This window comes from Citrus sinensis, chromosome 1, assembly GCF_022201045.2.
Source record: "Citrus sinensis cultivar Valencia sweet orange chromosome 1, DVS_A1.0, whole genome shotgun sequence".
NCBI classification, from domain to species: Eukaryota; Viridiplantae; Streptophyta; class Magnoliopsida; order Sapindales; family Rutaceae; genus Citrus; species Citrus sinensis.
In genome coordinates, this window is record NC_068556.1 from 5,065,550 (window position 1) to 5,090,696 (window position 25,147).

At 32.6% G+C, this 25,147-nt stretch overlaps 1 pseudogene; it reads right to left on the minus strand.

Moving 5' to 3' along the window:
• Positions 1-1,574: 1,574 nt before the first annotated feature.
• LOC127901380 (nuclear ribonuclease Z-like) lies at positions 1,575-22,630 on the minus strand (annotated as a pseudogene).
• Positions 22,631-25,147: the final 2,517 nt, after the last annotated feature.

A 25,147-nucleotide genomic window follows, 5' to 3' on the forward strand; every position in this document is an offset into this window, starting at 1 on the left:
TTTAGCCCATGATGCATGTTGATACGGATCCAGATACCCAAGTACGTCATTTCAATATAATTCTCGTCAATTTATTCTCGCCATTTCAATACCAATTTTAGAATTTATTCTCGCCATTTTAATTTAAGTTTTAGCATATTCCAAATCATTTCCACCATAAATCCAATCACCCATTTACAAAATTAATTCTACACAATTAAAATCCACCTCCTCGTGGGATCGACACTCGTCACCATAAATCTATACTACAATAGATTCGTGCGCTTGCGAGTACATTAAAATTTGCACAACAGTGGTCTCATAAGTTATATGAGTAAAAAGCTTCAATGATAATGTTATGGGAAAAAGTATGTCCCTGAAGCAATTAAACATGTAAAATTGACAGTTACCAACCATAGTATTCTGGTGTTTGAACCTGGTACTCCATAATTTGCACGATGTAGAAAGATGAAGGCTGGGAGGAGTTAGGAACATAGGCACTTGGAAGCAGAATGTCATGCATCAAATTGCTGCAGGTCCCGAGCCAAATAGATGATTTGAATCAGAGTCTTCAGCAGTTTAGGTCCTTTGGTAGCTTTGTTTTTTGTTTTGTGAGTTGAATTAATTAGTGGGAATCATAACTTTGAATTTTGATTGTTTTGTATAAGAAGGCAATTTCAGTTGCCATGACTGAAGCTTGTACTGATGGTGTGATCTGTGGCAAGGTAAAGACGTATTTCTTTTTAAATGATTTTTATTCTTTTTATGTGTATTTTTATTTCTTTCCAGTATGGCTAATTTCTGTTATTCACTTCATATGGAACTGATTGAAAATAACATGATATTAATGCACTTCATTTGTTGTGGCATTTATTAAGTTATTACTCAAGCTGAATGATGGACATTCAGAAGGCTTCTATATGTCATTCATCCTCAAATAGACAGTGACTTACAAACTGTTTAAATGAAGATGCAGAAAAGTTCCAGATCTGTCAAAGAGATGGAACTTGCACAGCAGGCTGTGTACTCCAAGAAAAAGAAGGTCTCTTAGAGCTGGTAGAAAAAGGGAAAAAAAAAGTTAGTGTAAGCACGATTCTCGAATATATGCAACGTGTATTCGACGCAGATTTAATGGAGGTAGAGATGAGGATTGTAATAGAAGAATCGCAGCTAGAATTGAGAAGAACAGACAAATTGCGAGTATCGAGGGCTGCAGCCGCCGAGATGAAAACCCAGCTGTTGGAGCACACAAACAGTGTGACCGGGAAGTGTTTTTGCTTAGTTTTCATGACATGTAGAATACTTGTGCAGAAAAAAAAAACGGTCTGATTCTTCCATTTATTTATCGTAGTTAAATGGCTACTTCAGTTAGCAATGCTATTTTGATTTTTTAATTATGCCAACGTGAAGTATTCCTTGTAGTAGTTGCGCAATTTTTTGGTGTATCAAACCTTGATTCAATTAAAGCTAATAGATGTACTCTTTTCAGGCTGCTAAGTGTTGCAAAGCTAGAATTAATGTTTGCAGAAGAATGAAATAATAATGGCTTTTGAAATTGACATTATGCACTTGTACAAATATTTATGCTTAGGAAATTAACTGACTGTTTCCATACAAAAATCCGATCTGCAACCAACAACCTTTATAGTAACGAATCAAAATCTACAACATTGTCATCTTTTTGAAGATGTTACATTTCATCGAGGACGAAACTGTGGGGACAAAAACATAAAAAATACAAGACCCCCGTGTCTGGCGACTTCAATTTCTTAATCTCATCCCCAGGAAGGCCAAGCTGCTCTTGCTTAAGTTTCTGCTTCACAGAGTAAATTACATAACCCTGCAATGTGTCAGGAATGAAGCCAGTCAGGAAAGCATAACACAGCTCAAAGTAGATTCTAACGAAGCCATATAATTAAATCCAACAAGTCTTCATGGGAAACCAACGTAAAAAAAATATGACAACAGAATGAAGTTTACCTGGCTATCTATAACATGGTGGGTTTTGAAAGCTCAAAAAGGTCCTTTCTCAAGCAAAACTTTTCCCCTGCAAAAATGTGAAGTTGAATTAAACAAAGGAGAAGTGAAAGTATCAAACAAGGTCATACAATTTTTATCCGAAGTAAAGGTTAAACATTGCCCACATCCAAGCCAACCAGTGTATGCCTTAGCTCAGAATGATCCATCCTTCTATGAATCTCAAAGAGTTGTTCCACATCTTCTTTAATACAAGAGGGAACAATAATAAACAATGGTTTTCATGCGGTACAGGCCTCTGGTAGCAATATACATGGGCAATCCTCCCTGTAAATGTAGGCATTAAATGAATTTTTCAATAATAATTAAGAAGGCAATCCCAGCAAATTAAAAATAAAATAAAAGGAAAAAAATTGAACAATTGTTGAAAAGAAAAATTCCATATATAACTACTCAAATGCAAATTTTAAGAACGTAGCTAAGTGAACTTCCATTGACCGACTATCTTAAAGCTAATAATATTTTAAAACTACTTATTAATCAATCTGACAACAAGTAATCGAAAGCGCTCAAGAGCTATTACTTTACTTGTATGAAATAATTTATTGACCAAACAAAATTAATTAAAAAATTTAAAAAAATAAAAAGAAACGAGAAGGAGAACTAACAACGTGATCCATGTGAGCGTGGGAGATAAAGATGAAATTTTGAGAGATAGCTCGAGAATGGCATTGTCCAATATCGAATGATAAATCGAGAGAGGGGAAAATAATGCAAGTCTCGTGGCCTGCTATCGACAATTCTTCCACTTTCTACCCTTGTAATTGCATCCCCCTCTGACTCTTCTCCTCTTCTTTGGCTTTCCTGCACTTCTGTAATTCAACGGCAGCAGAGCCCTTATGTAATTCAATGGCGCAACAGAGCAATCAATCGCCTGGGTTTGCAAAAAAACATTCAAACCATTTAATCCGGTAGCCCATTTCTTCAATTAACCAATTCAGCCGGTTTTTCATTTCCAACTATTTTTGCATTAATTTAATAATATCCGTTGGATCCAAATTCAAGATATCGGACGGTTTAAAATTAGCTGATCGTATGTTACGTTAAACGTAACTTAGGGATTGCCAATTGAAATATAAATATGTTGAGTATACAGTGGGTTTACATCAATAACCCCCCTTTATATTAAAATAAAAAATAAATTAATAGATTAAAAGATATAAATTTTAATATATTCTATAATAAATTATACTGAAATATGTATTTTTTTTATCTTTTAGTTTGCTCCTAATTTTAACATGGTCAACAATCTCTAATTGAAACATTTCTCATATAAATGAAAAATAAGAATTTTTATTTAATTAAATTAATAATCGATGGTCATTGCAGTAATTAGGAATATCCATCCGCTGTAATTATTTGGAATATCTCACCTTGTTAATTTGAAGAATAAGATTTAGCTAATATAGTATATTATTCATTAAAAAAAAAGGAATAGAATAAAAACAACTCAAAAAATTAATTTCCATTCTCCTTTTCGATACAAATATTTTGGAAAATATACAGCTTATAAAAAAGATTAGTGTCGGTGCAAACCTTGGGCTACGAGGAAGTGAAAATAAGATTCAGAGTTGGTCACGTTTCCTTTCTTCCGGCCTCGACTAAGACGGCGTTTACGTTCTTGAAATTTTGTTTCAGGCCCTCCATGCATCCTCAGGCTTGAGGAATTAATGGTAGCTGTATTTGGACACTTGCCTTCATATGGGCAAGGAGTCCGTCACTATTGGTTTCCACCATCTTAGATTAGGTTATCATATAGATTCTGGGTAAATATTTATTTAGTTATTATATTTTAAAATACGTATTCAGTTGATCATTTTATTTTGAAAAATATCTCTACACAATTCTGTTGTTGAATATATGACAATCATAATCTAATTTTTATTTATTTTTATAATAATATTCTTGCAACAATATTTTTAGGGACATTAATTGATATATCTATACAAATAATTAATTAACAAATGAACCTTAAAAATAAAATAAAATAAATATAAACTTTTTGTAATTATTTTACTTTTAGAATTATTTGGTAAATTAATTTTTTTGTTAATCAATTATTAACAAGATTATTGCAAAGGTATTAAACATATTTTTAAAATTATAGTAAGGGTTATTTTATAAAAAGAAAAAAGAAAAATAATGGGCACATTTGACACATATTTAACAAAAAGGATGAGGTATTTTTCAAAAATTGAGACTAAACGGACACTTAATCTAAAATATAAGGATTAAACGAATATTTACCCTAAACCTTTTCTTCATACTTTAGAGTTTGCTTTTTACTAGAAAGAAGTATTATATTGAGCAATAATGTTAGCAATTGCAACATTTGACTCTCAATATTACGTGTTACTTATCTTTTGAATGATGATGAATCAAAATTATTTATTATTCTATTATACCATTCAATTGATGAATGCTACGTTAGCTGAAATACAAACGTTAGAATCTCTAGCATTACTCTAAAATTGAGATCATATAAGAATTTGACTTTTACGTGGACAAAAAGAAAAAATGTATTATTTAAAGGGAAAAAAATTTGGTGTGGGGATTCTTGCAATTGAGTTCCTTGGATTTGTCATAGAATGTATTATTCAACCTATTAAAAACGCTATTATTAATTCAATCAGATTGTAGCGTTATATGGAATACGAGCACTTGATTTTTAGTTTTTTTAACATAACTCTCATAATTACACAGAGATTTGAATTTTTTAACCATAAGTAAAAGAAGGATGTTTTAACCAACTCGACTAAGAAATTATTGATAAATTTTAAGTAAGAAAAAAAAAATTTGCGATTGTTGAAACTATTTGTAAAATAAAATATCGAAATATTCCTGAAGTCCAAGTCCAAGTTCACGCGCAAATTGTGGCAAAATTTTTTTGTCGGAATCCAAGGTCGGCGAAAATGGACGTATATGAATAGTGCTCCGAATTTGGAATATCAATTTTTTGCAAGTCATTCTCAAGAGGGGGAAGGGGTTAAATGGACGGACGTTAATATATTTTCGCCCGCCAATTAAAACGATTTGATGGAAGCAAAGGCGGGTTTATTTGATTTTGATTCCTTTTTCTGATGTTGTGTTTGCGCACAAGACAAGCACGTGCGTGGGGCGGAGTTTTCTCGAGGCTGTCGCTTTTTTTTTTTTTCTTGACATGAAAAACAAAATTGAACAGAAGATTCTCTGTGTCTTGTGGGATTGGGAGACCAATACCGCGTTCCGATAGCGACGTTATCGGAGAGTCCGCAGTCGGTTTTTGCGCATGTTGCAGTCTGCACTTGCATGAGCCATGGGCCATGGCCCGGCATTTAGTTTGGTTTTTGTTTGGATCTGCGCCGATTGTATTTGGTGCTCCACCCACTTGTATAGGATCTGGCAAGGAGAGTGGCCATATTTGACCCCCTCAACTCCAACACTTTCATCAACCCGCCTTCCAATTAAACGCATTTATCTTTAGAATTACTATTACTAATATACATACATACATACATACATACAAAAAACCCAATGGCCCCAAAAAAAAAAGAAGACAAAAACCCTAGCCACCTTACACCACTGCCGCCGCTGCCTTAAGCCATTGGCGGCACCAACGTTTGGACTTTTGGTCCCCGATTAACTGATGCAAGATGTTACTTTATTTTATGATTTTAGAATTTTATTATTTTAATTTCTTTAAATTTTATTATTTTATTATTTTGGTGCTGGCCTTAACCAGTAAGGTAATAAAAATAAGGGGATTTTCTGGTGACTGCTAGAGAATTTGTTCTCTCTTTTTTTTTAAAGAATTTTTTTCTATTCCTTTTGTTATTAGTATCCATCAGGTTACAATCGAAATAGACGAATGATGCATTTGGAATTAAGGTTGACCAGCTGTAACTTAAAAATTACAGCAGTAAAATGTTTGGTAAAAGGCTAACTGCTGTAATTTGGAAGTTATGTTAAGATGATTTTTCACTTATATGATGGAAAATCTATTATATCTTTAATAATTTTATCAAAATTATTATTTAAAATTTATATTTACTACATATTATTAACTTTTGTTTTGTAGTTATAATTTTCTTTTCCTAAAACTACAGCTCCTCAATCTCAAATAGAACCGAATTCATTGTATAGTTTTTGATAGTTGCGTGTGTTCTGACTAATCATTGAATACATTTATGAATAGAAGTTCAAATTCGATTTGAAATTCTTCAAAACCAAGAGAAATATAGCAAGCAGACTGCTATCTTTATTTTTCACACACTTCTTTAGTTCTTGCAACGAGTGTGAGCAAGCGTTGATTGGGTTGGACATCTAACGGGCCTTACCAATGTAGTCTGGGCTTTTGTTCTGGCCCATTGGGTAGAGAAAATTTAAAATGAATATCTGAAAATTGAACTTTTTAAGGCAGCTGCAGAGATTGTCTATTAATTTCTTCTCCTCAATATATTGTATAGAATCATTTATTCGCAATAATAATACTAAGTTATGTTATTCTTTATATATAGTCATTCTCTAGTGAGGGCGCCCTCATATATTTTTCATGCAAACACACTTTAAAACTACGAGATTCAAGAGAGTTAGTTTTTAATTCTTTAAAACCGTATGATTTTATATTTTTCACATTTTTTTTTAAAGAATAATAAACTTTCCATCTTTATTTTATTTGTGAAAACTGAACAGGTGTTCAAATATTGGTATCGAGTCAATAATATTCATATTCAGCCAGTCAACCCATAACATAACATGACCAGTACTAATTGGTGATGGTGGGTTCAATCCGGGGTTTAGGGAAATTTCCTTCGTCTCAAAATAGCAAGCACATGGGTGGTCCGCATTGGGATTTTTGAACTGCTGCCACAATCCACAACCAAAATCGAGACACTTGATTATCGTGAACCCTCAAAAGGGGGTCTATGACTATGAGTGCAAAGCTTCACACATTTTGTCATTTTGTTTGGTCCCCCTCTAAAGTCGAAATTGTAGCCCCCCCACCCCCCGATAAAGAATCTATGGCGTTAATTGAAGTGATCAGGAACAAGCAATGAGAGATTGTCTTCAATCATTTACAGAGTCTGTGATAAAATTATTCTTATGGCCCCCTCATCTTTAGTTGGTTGATCCTCGGTTTCCTTTGAGGGCCATAAAATAATCTCAAAGTTGGCCTTGGATTATTGGTGGGCAGCTGATAAAAATCTAACCTCAATTATATAACCCTAGTTGCTTCATGGTTAGAATTTTAGATTATTTGACTACGAGCACTGATATGATTCCTGTTGCCCTGGTGTTTAATTCTCATTTTCTTTGACAATATCCCATAATCCTTGAAAAGCTTGACAAAGAACATGCAGCTGGGGCCAATGGGTCGAGCAATAATTTGTAGACACAATTCTATATTCTCATGTGTTTTTAATTTGGTGACCGATACTGTACATTAGTACATTACTTGAATTTCAATCTCGTACTCATTTAAAAATCAAATACAGATTAGACCACAAACTGTAATCAGAAAAAAGAAAAATTATTTGAATAAATTAAGAGATCCATATTCGAAAAAGTTAGAATGAGTTAGATAGTACAAGAGTATATTATTATTATTATTATTATTATTTTAAAGAGTTATTTTTGGAGGAGCATGGCAATTTAGGCTTTAATTAGCTTGAATATTCAGCGTAGATGATGGGTTTGATAGACTTTAGACGCAAATGGGGGTGAATGCATTCCACATGGTCGTCGGCATCATTGCAAGATTGGGAACTGGGAAGTAATAAAGAATCTTCCCCTTTGATACCCATAGCTCGCGATAAATAAGCTTTCTTTTGAACATGCTTGAGGATGAGGCCTCCATTATTTTCATTTTTCTTGCCTTTTTCTTTTTAGTCTCTATTATTTTCAAAACCTAGGCCATAATTTGGTGAACCCTTTTCAACGGCGTCAACATTTTCATAGACGTCTGCAGTCACTGTAATCTCTCTTCCATTTGGTTTTTTTTTTTTAAATAAAAATAAAAATCTTAAAGAAGAAGCACAACACAATTCATATAGGAGGAAAGAGAACTACAACAAGAAGCACCAACCAAAATTACAAGGGTCTATTTGTTTTATAATTCAACTTTTTCATTTATGTTATTATCTAGTTTGTATTTGAAGGTATGTCCCTAAATAAATATAAATCTATTTTTTTATTAAAAAATCTAAATTTAAATTTGCATTATGTTTGTGGTTCAGATTCTAAAGACTTCATGCCATGCAAAATCGATATATGCAAAAAAATTTCGCTGTCTGTCGATATTTGTCATGAAATTGTTGTACTGTTTTTTTTTATTAACAGAATTGTTGTACTGTTATTGTGTGAAATAATTGAATGGAATTGAGTCAATTGATGTTTGTATAGGGACAAAAAAAAAAGGACCATATTTTAATTGGGGTAATTTTTTAAAACCTCCCTTGAGGTTTGAGATAGTCGCAAATAGATGGTGAAAATTGACTTATTTGTAAACACCCTCTTAAAATTTTGCCCTGTTTAACCGTCGTTTAGGTAGTTGAGGGAATTTATGAGATTTTAAGAGAATACCAAAAGTTTTATAACACTTGTTACCTGAACCACAGTTACTTGCCTCGTCAGTCATTGTGCTCTAAGTTAAATGCCTTGTAAGATTTTCAAAAGCAAATCAAAAGTGAGTTTCTGTGAACTCATTTATGTTGTTTTTATATATGGGTAGTTGGAACAATGATTTTAATTTAATTCATGACCCTTTGTTTTATGAAGTAAAAGAATTGTCATATTTATAATCAACTTTTACATCAGTAACATCATATCATTTTAGGATACAACAAATTTCATTTAAAATTTTCTTTTAATAAAAAAAGGTTAATTTAGTAAAAATGGTTTTTGTTTGTTGATGATAAATTTTGATGGTTAATATTATGTTCAAGAACCCATTTACGAAAAAGATGGGATTTTATTTGTTGATGATGCATTTTCGTAAAAATGGTTTTTGTCAGGTGTACAATATCGCTAGATTAATGTTTGTCTTTTCAAAGTCAACTAATGATCGGTGAAAATTTTAACTAACCAGAGGAAGGCGTTTATAAATAAACCAATCTTTACCATCTACTTACAATTGTCTCAAATCTCAGGGGAGGTTTTTAAAAATTACCCTATTATAATTGATATGCATGCAACACTTGGAACCGCGTTCACTGCTCTGGAAGTTTAACTCTCATGGTTGCTTCCTTTCCTTAATAGTATGAGCACATGTTTGCCGACCAAAAGATTCATTCAAAGGAAAATTAAGGTATCGCTGTAATTACTTAAAGGAAGTAACAAGAAAAACAGAATCCACATACTTTTGATGTCAAATGACCACACGTGTCAGATTAAATTTGTCATGTAATCAATTTACATTTTCCACAAGGTCAAGCACATCAGCATAAAACAAAATGTAACTTTTACATTAGAGTGCATAGAAGATTGGTGCACCCTTTGCAGATACTTAACAAAATTCCTGTCCCATTGGTCCAGACAAAGCTCCCCGACAACAGCCCACTGTATGATGTATCCCACTAACAAAAAAAAAAAAAATTAATTGAGGTTTTCAAGATTGTGGGCCCATTAAATCACATTTAGCCCAACCAACTCATATTTCTTTCCCACTGAGGTTAATAATGAGTTGCCGCGATGGCTTGGAGGTGAAACTTGAAAGCGAAACCCACTTTCGTTCAGGCCTGTCAATCACTGCATCGTAATCGTTGTCGCAGCCTTAGTTTCTGATTTGTCTGGTCAGATCTTCTTGATATGGATACATTTTGACATGGAAAATAATATTTGTCCCGGGTCAAATCTCAAAACGATATAATAGATCATTGTTTTGACTTTTTTTTTTTTGTTTTGATTCATTTTAAAACGACACCGTATCTACTTCAATTTTTTTTCCTTTGTTCTGATTTCTTCTTTCTCTTCATTTAATCCAGTTGACCTCTTCGTTTTGAAAACAATTATGCTTTCCGCTTCCTTTCTCTTAATGACAACCGTTTTTGCTTTTATTTTTTTCATTGTTATAATTTGTTTTGAACGAAGTTATTTTGACTAGGATACATCAGCTTCTTCTTCCTTTTCATTTAACGCAACTGCAGAACCCTTAATTCTTTCTTTTCGTTCTCTGAACCAACTGCAGGACAATCTCCAAGTTCAAAGGAATAAATTAATGGTAGGGGTGGATAAAATCGGGTTCGGGTCGGGTTCGGATCAACCCGATCGGGTTTCGGGTTGTTCGGATTGGGCAAACATTGATCCGAATACAACCCTAACTCACAACCCAACCCGACCCGATCCAATATGTGTTCGGATCGGGTTAAAAAATCGGGTTGAGTTCGGGTCTTGGAGCAGCAGAATGCAATTCGGGTCTTGGAGCAGCAAAATACAGATCGAGTCGAGTCTTGGAGCAGTAAAATGCAAATCAGTGGCACTTGGCTGCAAATCAGTGGCACTTGGCTGCAAATCAGTGGCCACGGACGCGCAGCAGCAGACAGGATGACGCACACTCGAGTAGCAGCAGATTGGGAATCGATCGGGTGCGTAGCAGGCAGCAGTAGGCGCGCAGCAGGTAGCAGCAATCGCGGACCAGCGAACTCGCAGCAACACTAAGCAGCAGTGAGCACACAGGCGGATTCACAACGGATCAAACACTTTTTGAGGTGTGGACTCTGTTGGCAACTTGTTGTTGGCCATTGGGTGTGATTGATCGTGGTCCGTGGATATGTTTTGTGCGCAGCAACAGCCTTGTGTTTGTGTGTGTGTGTTGTGAATGAATCTATGATTTCTGTTGTGTGTATTTGTGTGATTGTGTGATTGTGTGTGGCGTGTGTGTATCTGTTTAGTTTTTTTTTTTTTCAAGAAACCCGATCCGATCACAACCCGATTAGATTTCACCATTTACACCCAATCGATCTGAACCTGAAATTTTTCGGGTCGGGTCGGGTTGGGTAATTTGTCCACCCTTAATTAATGGCAATGAAATAATCATGATGCGAGATATGATTCATATAAACACAACCCAGAAGCATGCATAAGTTTAATAATTTATACACTTCAATCTACACTATGCTTCAAACTGCAGAAACCAGGGGCACCATTTTTCAATTCATGTAACACTTTGGAAAAGTTCATGATATACACCATTGTTTTGGACTCAAATCTGATATACATAAAAGCAATAGTTCCAATCTTGCCCATCCCTAGAAAATCAAACATATTTTCAAAGCAATTCAACACAAAATGCTATAAACTAGCAATTTCTCCATCAAGCATCTGCAAAATCTTGTAACTAATAAACTTACATCATTAAGCACCCAGATTAAGTGCAAAAGGGAAAATTTCAATGCTAATCTGAATTTCAAAATTTATGCACTCAAATGTGTGTTTCAACAAAAAATTTCAGTAATTCAACTTGCAAAGCAACTATATTTATATTTTGCTCTAGCCATAAAAATTCAGTGCTATCAGCCATTGTCCCTATTTTGCCATAACCAACAAAAGCCAAAATCGATCGAAGCATTACCTCAGCTTGTGATAATTGTGCCGCTTTGTGAATGGTTGTCACGTTATGGTTGTCGGTGGTGGCACGCGCGGTGGTTGTGACATCTGGATGGTGAATGGTAGTTTCAGCCACAATTGAAACAATAGGGATTGCGAATGGTTGGACCTCAGTCGATGATGGAAAATGGAATGATTTGCAGCTGGGTTCTGAAGGATGTGCAGTTGGATTTGCAATCGAATGTGGCTGTCGATCGATGAAGGAAAGGCATTGTCGATGCTTTCGGTTGATGAAGGAAACACGATTGGGTTCTGTCGATGCTTTCGGTTGATGAAGGAAACACGATTGGGTTCTGCCGATGCTTTGCCCCCCTAAACGTCGTTGTTTCACAGCAAATTAAAAAAAAAAAAGTGCTACACGAAACGGCGTCGTTCCACGCCATTTCGGGATTTGACCCGAGGCAAATATCAACGCTCTTTTGGCATTGATAATCTACTCCTCATTGTATGATTGGAATTTGGAAAGTTATGAAAACAATTCCATGCCTTAGCAGATTTTAAACACCTATTTAATTGGGATGATACGTGATTTAGTTAAAAAATTTGTTTCTTTAGTGATCATTTTACAAGTTGAAGATATTTTTCTATTGTTTTTATTTTTTTAATACCGAATTTGAATTCCTTTTGTTTTGTTTATCTTGTTTTAATTAATAAAATTTTATTACGTAATAATAATTTGAGTTTGTCAATTTTAATTAATTTATGTTATTTAGGATTAGTATAAAAAGACTTTAAAATCTTAATTTTGTCATTCAAACTTTTATCAATAAAATTTCAAATTTTTAAAAACTTTTGTTTCTCTATCTTTTATCATCTTTGCGTTTCCTTTTGTGTTCTCAATTTTATATTTATTTATTTATCTTAAAAACACTTCTAAACACATCCTATTTATCTAATGATGGCCAGTGGCACGGCCCACCAAATATCGGCCCACGCGGGCTCGTGGGTCATGCCGTGTCGTGGCCACTTTTTTTTATGAGTAATGATAGAGCCATAAACTCTTATACAAATTTATTTTATACAAACTCATTTGGCATGATAAGATTGATTGAATTAAATATCACTTGGCCCACATAATTTGTTTTTATTATTTTATATTTTTATTCAACTAATGAATTAATGCCACGTCAGTTTGTACAAGATAAATTTGTACAAGAGTTTAAGGCTCTATCATCACTCCTTTTTTATAAGGTCCAAAAAAAGTCCACCAACCTTTTTTTTTTTTCTTTTAAGTCCACATGTCCAGCATACCTAAAAAACCCACGTGCCTGACGTGCTTTTTTAAGCTCACTAGCTTAATAATAATAATAATAATAGATCATAATAATAATTAATGAAAAATAAAATTACAATCCTAGAATAACAATTACACCTAATTTTATTTGAACTACTAATATTATAATTGCACATAAACTCCATTGAATGAAAATGTAGTTTTTAATTTATCATAAAAATATTTTGTTCATAATTTTATTTTTTTGTGCATAAATATGAAAAATATTTCATTCACAAATGAAACATATCTCCATTAACTATTAACTAAGTTATGATTTCATAAATGAAATATTAATTTCGTAAAATTTTTTATTTATTATTTATAAAATCATGATATTTATTTATCCAATTAATAAAGTATAAATATAAAAAAAATTATAATATTTATTTAAACTATGACTTAAATTAATTTTAAAAAGCTTATGCTAAAAAATATGTTAAAAATTTTAATTTCAAGATATTTATAAAATCAAGATATTTTATATTTATTTTTTATTTACCGTAATATATTATGGCTCACGGACTGCCTGTTTAGCCCACCAATAAAGCATGTTTATTACGTACATCTTCGCGTGTTGTACTTTATCCTATCTTTAATCATACCGTACTTTTAAGACCCGTGTGATTAAAATTCTACGTGGCCGTGCCGCCGCCCATTTGCCGTCTCAATATTTACCTCGTGTTTTTCCACAATTCCATTGATTTGAATTCCCCAATCAAAGGTGCACCAACTGATATCGAGTTGATAAGGTCGGTCAGTTTTCTGTGAGTGTTTCATCTTAAGATTGACACTACACATGCTTCAAAATATGCATGGTGCATGCATCAAAACACCAAACACAGATAAAAGAGAATCCGCTTTTAATTCACATCCAATATTAGAGGAAATTAACCGACACAAATATTATCAAATCCCGATCTCTCTCTCACTCACTCATTTTCATTTTCCTTTTCTTTTCCTCCGTCAGCTCAAGCAGCGATTGTCCAACCACCAAATTAATTTAACACGAAGACACACAACCTCTTGTTTTGCTTTTACATAACAAAAAGGCAAAAAGTATTAAAAATATGATTTTTCTTCGGCCGACCAATAAGACTAAGCTTTCTGTAATTATTTATGTGTGTTATTCAGTGATATCATTTTATTGATTGTGAAGGATACTAAGGTAAATTGAAACTGAAAAGATGTAAACCTACCCCAATTGAACTTGAACACATACGTTTCCATTCAAAAAGGTGGGCTAGCGTGATCATTTTATAAAAGATCAAGTGCATATGCTTTTTGGAAATTAGATTGCATGCAGACAACAAATTAAACATCAATCATAACATGTGTGCTTTTCTTAGCAGATTGAGTTAAATCAGCTACCCTTTTCTGGGTTCACCAATATATATATATATATATATTGAAATAGGGTTCACCAATATTTGATTCTTCTAGGTTTCATACTTCTGTTATGCCCACTGATTTAGTTAATTATACTTATTAAATTAAATGCTCACTTCAACCTTTTTATGTCTGGTAAGAGCGTGAAGTTGCGCTTTTGTTAATGGGAATTTAATATTTATTTTTTTGGACATCACATTGATGTTGCGTTTATTAAACTAGAATCAGAATGAGCATGAATAATAATGAGTTGGAATGTGAATCAAAATAAATTATTTACTTGAACTGTATGAATAGAAATCGGAATAAGTTAGATTGTCATTAATGTGTTTACTTTATCTTGGAATCGGAATCGGAATAAATTAGATTATAACAAATTACTAAAAAGTACTTAATGGATTATTGTCATAATTATTATTAACTAATATGTTAATTAATTGTATTTTTTTTAATTAATTATAATAACTACATTAAAAATTATTATAAAAATATATTAACTAATAATAGTAATATTAATTACTTAATTAAAATAATATATTAATTAGTTAATTAAAACATTTAAAGACTTTTTATTTTGCCACCAGAAAGGCTGGATTGGCAATTTACAGTTCTAAAGTTTCTTTATTTCAAACAAAAGTCAGATTCCTTGGTCATCATATTTCTAAAGGAACAATCACTCCAATCGAGAGATCTCTTTTGTTTGCTGATAAATTTCTTGATAAAATTCTTGACAAAACCCAATTATAAAGATTTCTTGGAAGTTTAAATTATGTTCTTGATTTCTGTCCTAACATTAATAGGATGTTTAAACCCTTGCATGATAGATTAAAGAAAAAACATGTTCCTTGGACAGATGAACATACCAAGATTGTAAAGCTTATAAAGAATTCTGTGAAAAGCATCCCATGTTTATATCTTGCTAATCCTACATTACCTAAAATTGTTGAAACTGATGCATCTGATTTAGGTTATGGAGGCATATTAAAGCAAAAAGAAAATGATAAAGAACAGATAGTACAATATGTTTCTGCACATTGGAATGATTGCCAGAGAAATTATTCTACTATAAAAAAAGAAATCATTTCCATTGTTTTATGCATTACAAAATTTCAAAGTGATTTATTAAATCAAAAATTTCTACTTAGAATTGATTGCAAAGCTGCAAAACATGTTTTGGAGAAAGATGTTCAAAATATTGCATCAAAACAGATTTTTGCATGAAGCCGAAGGTTCCACATCCATACCCATGGAAGGAAGAAATTTGTACAGAAAAAGAGAAATGAGGGAAACCAATTCAATTATGACCCCTTTAAAACTTCTATCTCCAAGGATTGTAATGGCGAGTGTTCTACTAAACCCCGCAGGAAACATTACAAATCAAAAAATTTTAGGAAACCCTTCCGTAATTTTAAAGAACTTCCTTATAAGAAACCTTCGAGGCCTTATAAGAAACCCAAATTCTCTAAAAGAAAAGAGTTTAGAGCCAAACCAAAGACTCCTTTCAATTACAAAGAAGCTATATGTCATAAATGTGGCATGAAAGGTCATACTGCAAATTATTGCAGGATGAACAAAAAGCTTCATGAACTTGACCTCGATAAAAACTGAAGAACGTGATATAACTCTTTCAGAGCCTTTTGAAACAATTTATTTGTTTTCAGAAAAATCTTTAAAGAAATTAAAAGAAAAGAATTTTAAATATATTTACATTGGTTTAATCCAAGTAGGAATAAAACTTTTGACCAAAGAAGGCTTGGATACTTCTATCCTTACTGTCCTTAGAGATGAGCGATTCATCTCTTTTGATAATTCTTTACTAAGTAGTATCGACTCTAGTCTATGTAAAGGTCCCATATCTTTTGATTGTTATCCAAATATAACAATTTCTCTTAAAAACAAAAATATTTTAAAGAGCATGATTTTACAAATCAAAACCCATAATTATCATATGATTAAGGGATCCATCCCAGTTGCATTAATTTTTAAAATTTCTTACAAAGCTATGATTTCTGCATTTAGCACACAGCATAAGTACCAGTCAAAAAAAGATGAGACCCTTCTCTTGCAGACTGATTTGTCCAAAGCAAACACGGTCATTCCTAAACCAATCCAATGGAAAGATGTAAGTCTTCCAGAGGAATGGATCCTTGAAGGAGCCGCTCCACCAGCGATTCCGAAACAACTTGAGCCCAATACAGAGTTGCAAAATGTGACTCAGTATTCCGATGGTAAAGTCAAACTGTCATTCAGGAGATCTACCTCATCCAGATTTTCTGATAAAGCTTCGGCATTCCTTCATTAGAAAGGAAATTTACAAAAATACCCTCTGTTATAAATCTACCTTTTCAGTCCATAAAAAGTCAACCTAGGTTTTCTACTTCAGATATACCTAGTACCTCCATCCGATCAGTTGATTACACCACTAGTGTTCCTCATCCGATCTACACTAATAATCAACATGTACAAAGTCAGGAAGAGAAGGAACATTCTCCTCCAACTTCCCCTACATTTTCTGCTGTTACAGAAAATGTCATTAATGTCATTGAAAAAGAATTTGAATTAGATAAAACTTCTCTGCATAATGATTTTTATTCTGATTTAAACAAAGAAAAAAGACTTTGGTTTTTCAAACACTTTTTAAACCAAAGAAAAGAAATCCAACAAACTTACTATGAATTTGTGAATTTTCATAAAATTCATATATTGTTTTTTGATTGGTTTGAGATATATTCTTCTGATAACAACATCTCTTATCCTTTTAAAGAGTCAAACCCTATTACTATTAGGAAGAAAGTTCCTGAATCGAAACTTCTTGATAGTGAAAGAACTATAGAGTCTGAACACCCACCTCTTCGGAGTGTAACCGTTGATCACGGTGAACCTCCTATCCAAATTCGAGCTTCACCTTACAAAATTCCAAAACCAAATGATTCAGAGGCAAATTTAAGTAGTATTATTCAACAGAATAATTTCTGTAATACTAACTTAAATACAATCGGAAAGCAGTTGACTAGGATAGAAAACCAAATTCAGAAGTCAACTATTACTGTTCCATCAATTTCTCCTATTCCAACAAAATCGGATTCTGACAAAAAGTTTAAGGAACCTATTTTCAAACCCTTTCAGGTTTCGAAAACTAGCCAAAAGCTTGTTCAAGAGTCGAAATCAGATTTTGCTAAAGCCATTAGAGAACAATTAGATAGGATAGAAGCTGCTTCTTCCTCATCTAGCAAAGTTCAGATAGCCCCTGATACTCCTCAATCTATCAAGATTGGAGTATTAGAACAAGACCAAATGTCTATACCCTCTTCTGATATAGAAGCATTCAAAGAAGAACCTTCTACTCCTAAAGCCAACAAAATTCATTGGGAATTAGCCCTTCCCACTGTCAAGACTCCACCGGATCTAGCAATAGATAATAGACCAAGTGCATTAAATCAATCCCGATATAATGCATCTTCAGTCTATGAGTGGAATATTGACGGCATGTCCGAATACAATATCCTAGGATTGTTGCAACAAATGACAATGGCAGCCAATGCTTATAAAACCCAAGCAGGAACTTCTGATCGTGCCATATCAGAAATCCTCATTACCGGTTTTACTGGTCAATTAAAAGGTTGGTGGGATCATCTTCTCACTAATCAGCAACAATTAGACATTCTAAATTCCATTCAAGTCGATGAAAATGGAGCCCCTATTTTTTATGAGTTCAACAATCCAATTCAGGATGCTGTTGCTACTCTAATTTTAACTATTTCTCTCCATTTCATTGGTGACCCTTCACACCTTCGTGATAAAAACGCTGAGTTACTACATAATTTAAGATGTAAGAAACTTAGTGAATTTCAAAGTTACAAAACCTCATTTTTTTACCAGACTATTTCTAAGGGATGATGCAAATCATATAACTTGGAAAGAAAAATTTCTCGCTGGATTACCTACTCTTCTAGGTGAAAAGGTAAGAAATTCCATTAAAGCCCTTTATGATAACCGTATTCCTTATGATGAGCTCACCTATGGTGAACTCGTCAGTTTTGTCAATAAAGAAAGATTAAAGATTTGTCAAGATTTGAAATTACAGAAACGACTTAAGTGGGAGCTTAAGAAGTCTAAACAAGAATTAGGCGGTTTCTGTAAACAATTCAATTATGACCCCTTTAAAACTTCTATCTTCAAGGATTGTAATGGCGAGTGTTCTACTAAACCCCGCAGGAAACATTACAAATCAAAAAATTTTAGGAAACCCTTCCGTAATTTTAGAGAACTTCCTTATAAGAAACCTTCGAGGCCTTATAAGAAACCCAAATTCTCTAAAAGAAAAGAGTTTAGAGCCAAACCAAAGACTCCTTTCAATTACAAAGAAGCTATATGTCATAAATGTGGCATGAAAGGTCATACTGCAAATTATTGCAGGATGAACAAAAAGCTTCATGAACTTGACCTCGATGAAGAGATCCTTTCCAAATTAGCCCCCCTTCTTGTCGAATCTTCTGATTCCGAATCTTCCATGTCGGGAGACAGTGATCCATATCAAGTTGATGAGCTTTTTGACTCAGATGACTCTGTATCTAGCAGTAGTGAATCTGAATCTGATTCATATTTAAAGAAAATCAATGTTTTGACTAAAGACCAAGAAACTTTTCTTGAACTTGTAAAGCATATTTCTGATCCAAATCTTCAAAAAGAATATCTTGATAAACTTTTGAAAACTTTAGATTTTAATAAAGCCGAGACTTCTAAAGTCCCAATTGTTAAAAAGAATTCTTATGATCTTACTCAAATTTTGGATAAAAAGAAAACAAAAAAGACGGTTCCTAATATCCAAGATCTTCAGAAAGAGATAAAAGAAATCAAATGTGAAATCAGAGATTTAAAAGAAAAACAAAAAAGTGATTCTGATACTATCCAACTTCTTTTACAAAAACAATTGCAGGATAATTCAGACAATGAATCTAATCCTGATGATGGTGATGATATTAAAGTAGAAAACATTGAGTCATTACCCAATGATTTTCTATTTGTTTAAAGCAAATCACCACAAGAAAGTATTTGATTAAAGTCACTTTAATCTTTTCTGATGATTTTGCAATGGACGCCATTTCCCTTTTTGATACTGGCGTCGATTTAAATTGCATTAGAGAAGACATCGTCCCCAAAAGATTTCATGAAAAAACAAAAGAAAGACTTTCTGCCGCTAATAATTCAAAACTGAATGTCAGTTCCAAGGTTGAAGCCTCAATCCATAATAATGGTTTTGATTTTAAAACTTCTTTTGTCCTCACAAATGATATTCATCATGCCATCATTTTGGGAACTCCTTTTATAAATCTCATAGCTCCATATACTGTCAATTATGATAGTATATCCTTCAAAGCAAAAAACAAGAAACTTGTTTTCCCTTTTATTGAAAAACCTAAAACAAGGAATTTGAATATTGTTAAAGCCTGTTCTGTTTATCAAAACAGAATAAATAACCTACTTAAATCAAAACAGTGTGATCTAATATTTTTACAAAAGGATTTAAACTTACAAAGAATTGAAAGCCAACTACAAAGTGATTTCATTAAAAGAAAGATTTATGATTTCAAAACTCTCATTGAAAAAGAAATTTGTGCTGATCTACCTTCTGCTTTTTGGGACAGAAAACAACACATGGTAGATCTACCTTATGAAACTTCTTTTAATGAAAGACAAATCCCCACTAAAGCACGTCCAATCCAGATGAACATGGAATTGGAACAACATTGCAAAAATGAAATCAAAGATTTAGAGTCAAAATGACTCATTGTTAAGTCAAGGTCCCCATGGTCTTGTGCCGCTTTTTATGTTAATAAAAATTCTGAAATTGAAAGAGGCACTCCTAGATTAGTTATAAACTACAAACCTCTTAATAACGCTCTAAAATGGATTAGGTATCCAATACCTAATAAAAAGGATTTACTCCAAAAACTATGTTCTGCTCTTATTTTTTCAAAATTCGACATGAAATCTGGTTTTTGGCAAATTCAAATTCATCCTAATGACCGTTACAAAACTGCTTTTACTGTTCCATTTGGACAGTATGAGTGGACTGTTATGCCCTTTGGTTTAAAGAATGCACCCTCAGAATTTCAAAGAATTATGAATGATATTTATAATCCTTATTCTGATTTTTGCATTGTTTACATTGACGATGTATTGATATTTTCAAATTCTATCGATCAACATTTCAAACATTTAAAGACTTTTTATTTTGCCACCAGAAAGGCTGGATTGGCAATTTCCAGTTCTAAAGTTTCTTTATTTCAAACAAAAGTCAGATTCCTTGGTCATCATATTTCTAAAGGAACAATCACTCCAATCGAGAGATCTCTTTTGTTTGCTGATAAATTTCCTGATAAAATTCTTGACAAAACCCAATTACAAAGATTTCTTGGAAGTTTAAATTATGTTCTTGATTTCTGTCCTAACATTAATAGGATGTCTAAACCCTTGCATGATAGATTAAAGAAAAACATGTTCCTTGGACAGATGAACATACCAAGGTTGTAAAGCTTATAAAGAATTCTGTGAAAAGCATCCCATGTTTATATCTTTCTAATCCTACATTACCTAAAATTGTTGAAACTGATGCATCTGATTTAGGTTATGGAGGCATATTAAAGCAAAAAGAAAATGATAAAGAACAGATAGTACAATATGTTTCTGCACATTGGAATGATTGCCAGAGAAATTATTCTACTATCAAAAAAGAAATCCTTTCCATTGTTTTATGCATTACAAAATTTCAAAGTGATTTATTAAATCAAAAATTTCTACTTATAATTGATTGCAAAGCTGCAAAACATGTTTTGGAGAAAGATGTTCAAAATATTGCATCAAAACAGATTTTTGCACGATGGCAAGCCATTTTAAGTGTTTTTGATTTTGATATTGAATATATTAAAGGTGATACAAATTTTATTCCTGATTTTCTAACTCGGGAATTTCTTCAAAACAGATAATGCCACCAAAGAAGAAAGACAAAGGTAAAGCTGTTCTTAAAGATTCTGAATCTAGAGCAACCTCTAAAGAACCCCAAGCTACCCCTTCTAAAGACAAATTACTTTCCTCAGCCATGCCTATTAAATCTTGGATAGAAATGGTTGAAGAACATGGTGCCCATTACAAAACCACTTCTTCTGATGACCAAGTAAAACAATGGATGAGTTCCATTACAAAGTCCCCTGAGCTTATGCTCGCTTTACAAAACCTTTCCCAAAGCCAGATTTTCTCAAAAGAAGAAAAAGAAAACCCTATCTCCAAAGAAATCTCAAAACCCTCTTCTCAAAATGTGATTGTCTCTGGTGAAAGCTCTTCTTCCCAAATTGTGCTTTCCCAACCATCACCTTCAAAGAAAACCTCCGATTGGTTTGATAAAACTCATTTTCAAAATATTATTTCTTTAGAAGATGGATTTTACCATGCTGATCCTTTCCAAGCAATTTCAAAGTTTTTCCCTAAGGGCTGGTTTTTTAAACCATGAGATTTAACAAAACCCCAGTCCTACTATCAAAGCATTTTAGAAATCACTGATTCAATTAAGTTCAAACATTTCTTTCTCAGTGAATCTCATTCAGAACCAGCCTATTCCACCGCTACTATTTTAAACGTTTTGAGCCTAAACCAATGGGGTGACCTACTCTATAATTTTAAAACTTTCCCTTTAAATTTTCAAACACGTTTACCTCATTGTCGGACTTATTCCTACTGGGATTACCAACAAGCCTGGTATAACACCTTTTTTATCCAAAATCTCAAAAAATCTCAATCTTGGTTATTTTTCTCTAACCCAAAAATAACCGTTCAAAGCCTTCCAAACTGGTTCCATCATTGGTGGAATACTTTTGGCCCAATACCACAAATTTTAACCCCGAATGCCACCCATTGTTTAAATCTCTTCAAAGCCCACTATACTCCTTCTGAATCCGAGAAAAGGTTTCCCCAATTTCTCTGTTTCTGTACAAATTTCTTCCTTCCATGGGTATGGATGTGGAACCTTCGGCTTCATACCCAAGATTCCCAACTCATCATTCAAAGAACCTTTAAAGTAAAATGGTGGTCTAAATTTGACGAACAGTCAAAATTGACTGAAAATTTGGTCCGAGATTGGCTCTCTGCCAAAGGCCTTCTTCAACCCACCATAACACATTCAAAAGCCCAACAAACCTTTTTAACCCAAAAGTCCAAAGCCCAATCACTATTGGCAGGTGCCAAAACAGAAGAAGAATACTTCAAAGCCATGGAACAGCTCCTCGCCTCCCGGTCAAAGTCATCAGTGGCTGACACCTCTGAAGACGAAGATGAAGATGAAGATGAAGATGAAGATGAAGATGAAGAACCATTCATTTCTCTTGGAGACGAAAATGAAGATGATTGTTTTGGAATTTTTTCTCCTTTAAAGCATTGTAAATAACTATTTAGTTATTTACTTAAAAAAAAATTTATGTATATTCGGGTGGTCCTCTGGACACAAGTGAGAGCGCACATGTCTCTTCACCCTTATCGTATTTCAATTTTTGTACAAAGAATCAACTATTCAAAGATACGATCCAAATGTTACTGTGCACTTAAAACTCCGCTACAGTGAACAGTGCGGATTTCCAAAGCTTACTGTGCACTTAAAATCCCGCTACAGTGAACAGTTTAAAGATCTTTGTATAAAAACCGAGAGGAAGACTCAGACTCCTCAGGTTTTTCATTTCTAAGTTTAGAACTTCTTTCTCTTCTTCTCTCCATTCTCTCTAAAATTCTCTCCCTTCTCTCTAAAATTCTCTCTCTTTCTCTCTCCGGGAATAGGAATTTGGAATCCGAAGACAAAAAGGAATTTCTCCTGTCTTCAGATTAATTTCCCATTATTTCCCTTTCTTCTCTACAAAGAAAACCAACCGATGTAAGCATTTCATTCCAGTTTTATTAAAGCATTTGTAATTTTATTTAAAGCAATTTCATTTCCGCACTTTAAATTTCAGCAATTTAAATTTCAGCAATTTAAATTTCAGCAATTTAATTTTATGTAACATTTAAATTTCCGCAATTTACATTTAAAGCATTTAAAATTTCAGTCTTTTAAAGCTTTCTATGCATGCTCTGCAGACTGATCTGTATCAGATCTGCCATATAAATTGTACGTTCCTCTGAGGCAAAGAGACCAGATCTCGATCCTCAGTTGTAAAATCTTCTCTTCTCCCTCCATTCCTTCAGAGCACCATTTCCGGGAACCGGATCTGGTACTGTGTTTGTACCCAAGCCTTTAGTTGTATGTGTTGCTAGGCTTGCTAAAGAATTTAATAAAGAATTGGTAAATTGTTTAAAATCTGACAACCGCATTTAAAGAACTTAATTATTATCTGGTAAAGCAAAAGTGATTTGGTATATCAGCTGGAATACTCGAGAGTGCGGGCTACTGGTCCAAAGGGTTATTAAAAATCGACTTTAAAATAACTAAGCCGGAACCATCTCTCAGATAACAACGCTACGTACCATATCAAGTTTAAAATTTTGACTAGCCGTGTTCCATCCAAAGCAAAACAATTCCATTTAAAGAATCTAAACATTATTCGGTAAAGCACTTTGTATAAAACGAATCAACCGCAATTCCATTTCATTTTAATCAAAGCAATCCATAAAGAATTATTTTGAAAGAACATCCATCCTTCGATCCTATTTCCTTTTGGATCTTGTGTTTTATTGTTTAGGATAAGGATAAGGATAAGGATTCCGCTGAGGGCTGTAAATCCATACATGTAGCCATATTGACCAAACCAAAAATAGACCATAAGGTCTTGACCATGGATCCTCCAATCTGTAGAACATCGTCCTTTTCTAGCTCTTCTTCCAGGAAGACTAGTGAGTCAAAGCATGTTGTGAGTTCAGAAGAATTCATTATTGAGAACTTTGATAAAGCAATTGATTGTTGGGAACTTCCAAAAATTTCCAAAGAAAAGATTTACAAAACAAAAATGCTTGATCTTCTAAAGCATGATTATATTATAAAAACTGAAGAACGTGATATAACTCTTTCAGAGCCTTTTGAAACAATTTATTTGTTTTCAGAAAAATCTTTAAAGAAATTAAAAGAAAAGAATTTTAAATATATTCACATTGGTTTAATCCAAGTAGGAATAAAACCTTTGACCAAAGAAGGCTTGGATACTTCTATCCTTGCTGTCCTTAGAGATGGGTGATTCATCTCTTTTGATGATTCTTTACTAAGTAGTATCGAATCTAGTCTATGTAAAGGTCCCATATCTTTTGATTGTTATCCAAATATAACAATTTCTCTTAAAGACAAAAATATTTTAAAGAGCATGATTTTACAAATCAAAACCCATAATTATCATATGATTAAGGGATCCATCCCAGTTGCATTAATTTTATGTAATTAATATATTATTTTATATAATTAAAATAATATATTAATTAGTTAATTAAAATAATATATTAATTAGTTAATTAAAATAATATATTAATTAGTTAATTAAAATAATATATTAATTAGTTAATTAAAATAATATATTAATTATTGTGATTATTTATTCAAAAATTATAATTATTTTTATTAATATATTAATTAGTAGTAATAATTATATTATTTATTTAATTAATAATATTACTTTAATTAATTATTTAATAATAGTATATGAATTAATTATAATAATTAGTATAATAGTATATTAATTAATAATATTAATATTAATTATTGTGATTATTTATTCATGAACAATAATTATTAATAATATATTAATTAATAGTAATAATTATATTAATTAATTATATTAATAATTATTATAATAGTATATTAATTAATTAAAATAACAATAATAATGAATTAATTATTGTGATTATTTATTCAATAATAATAAT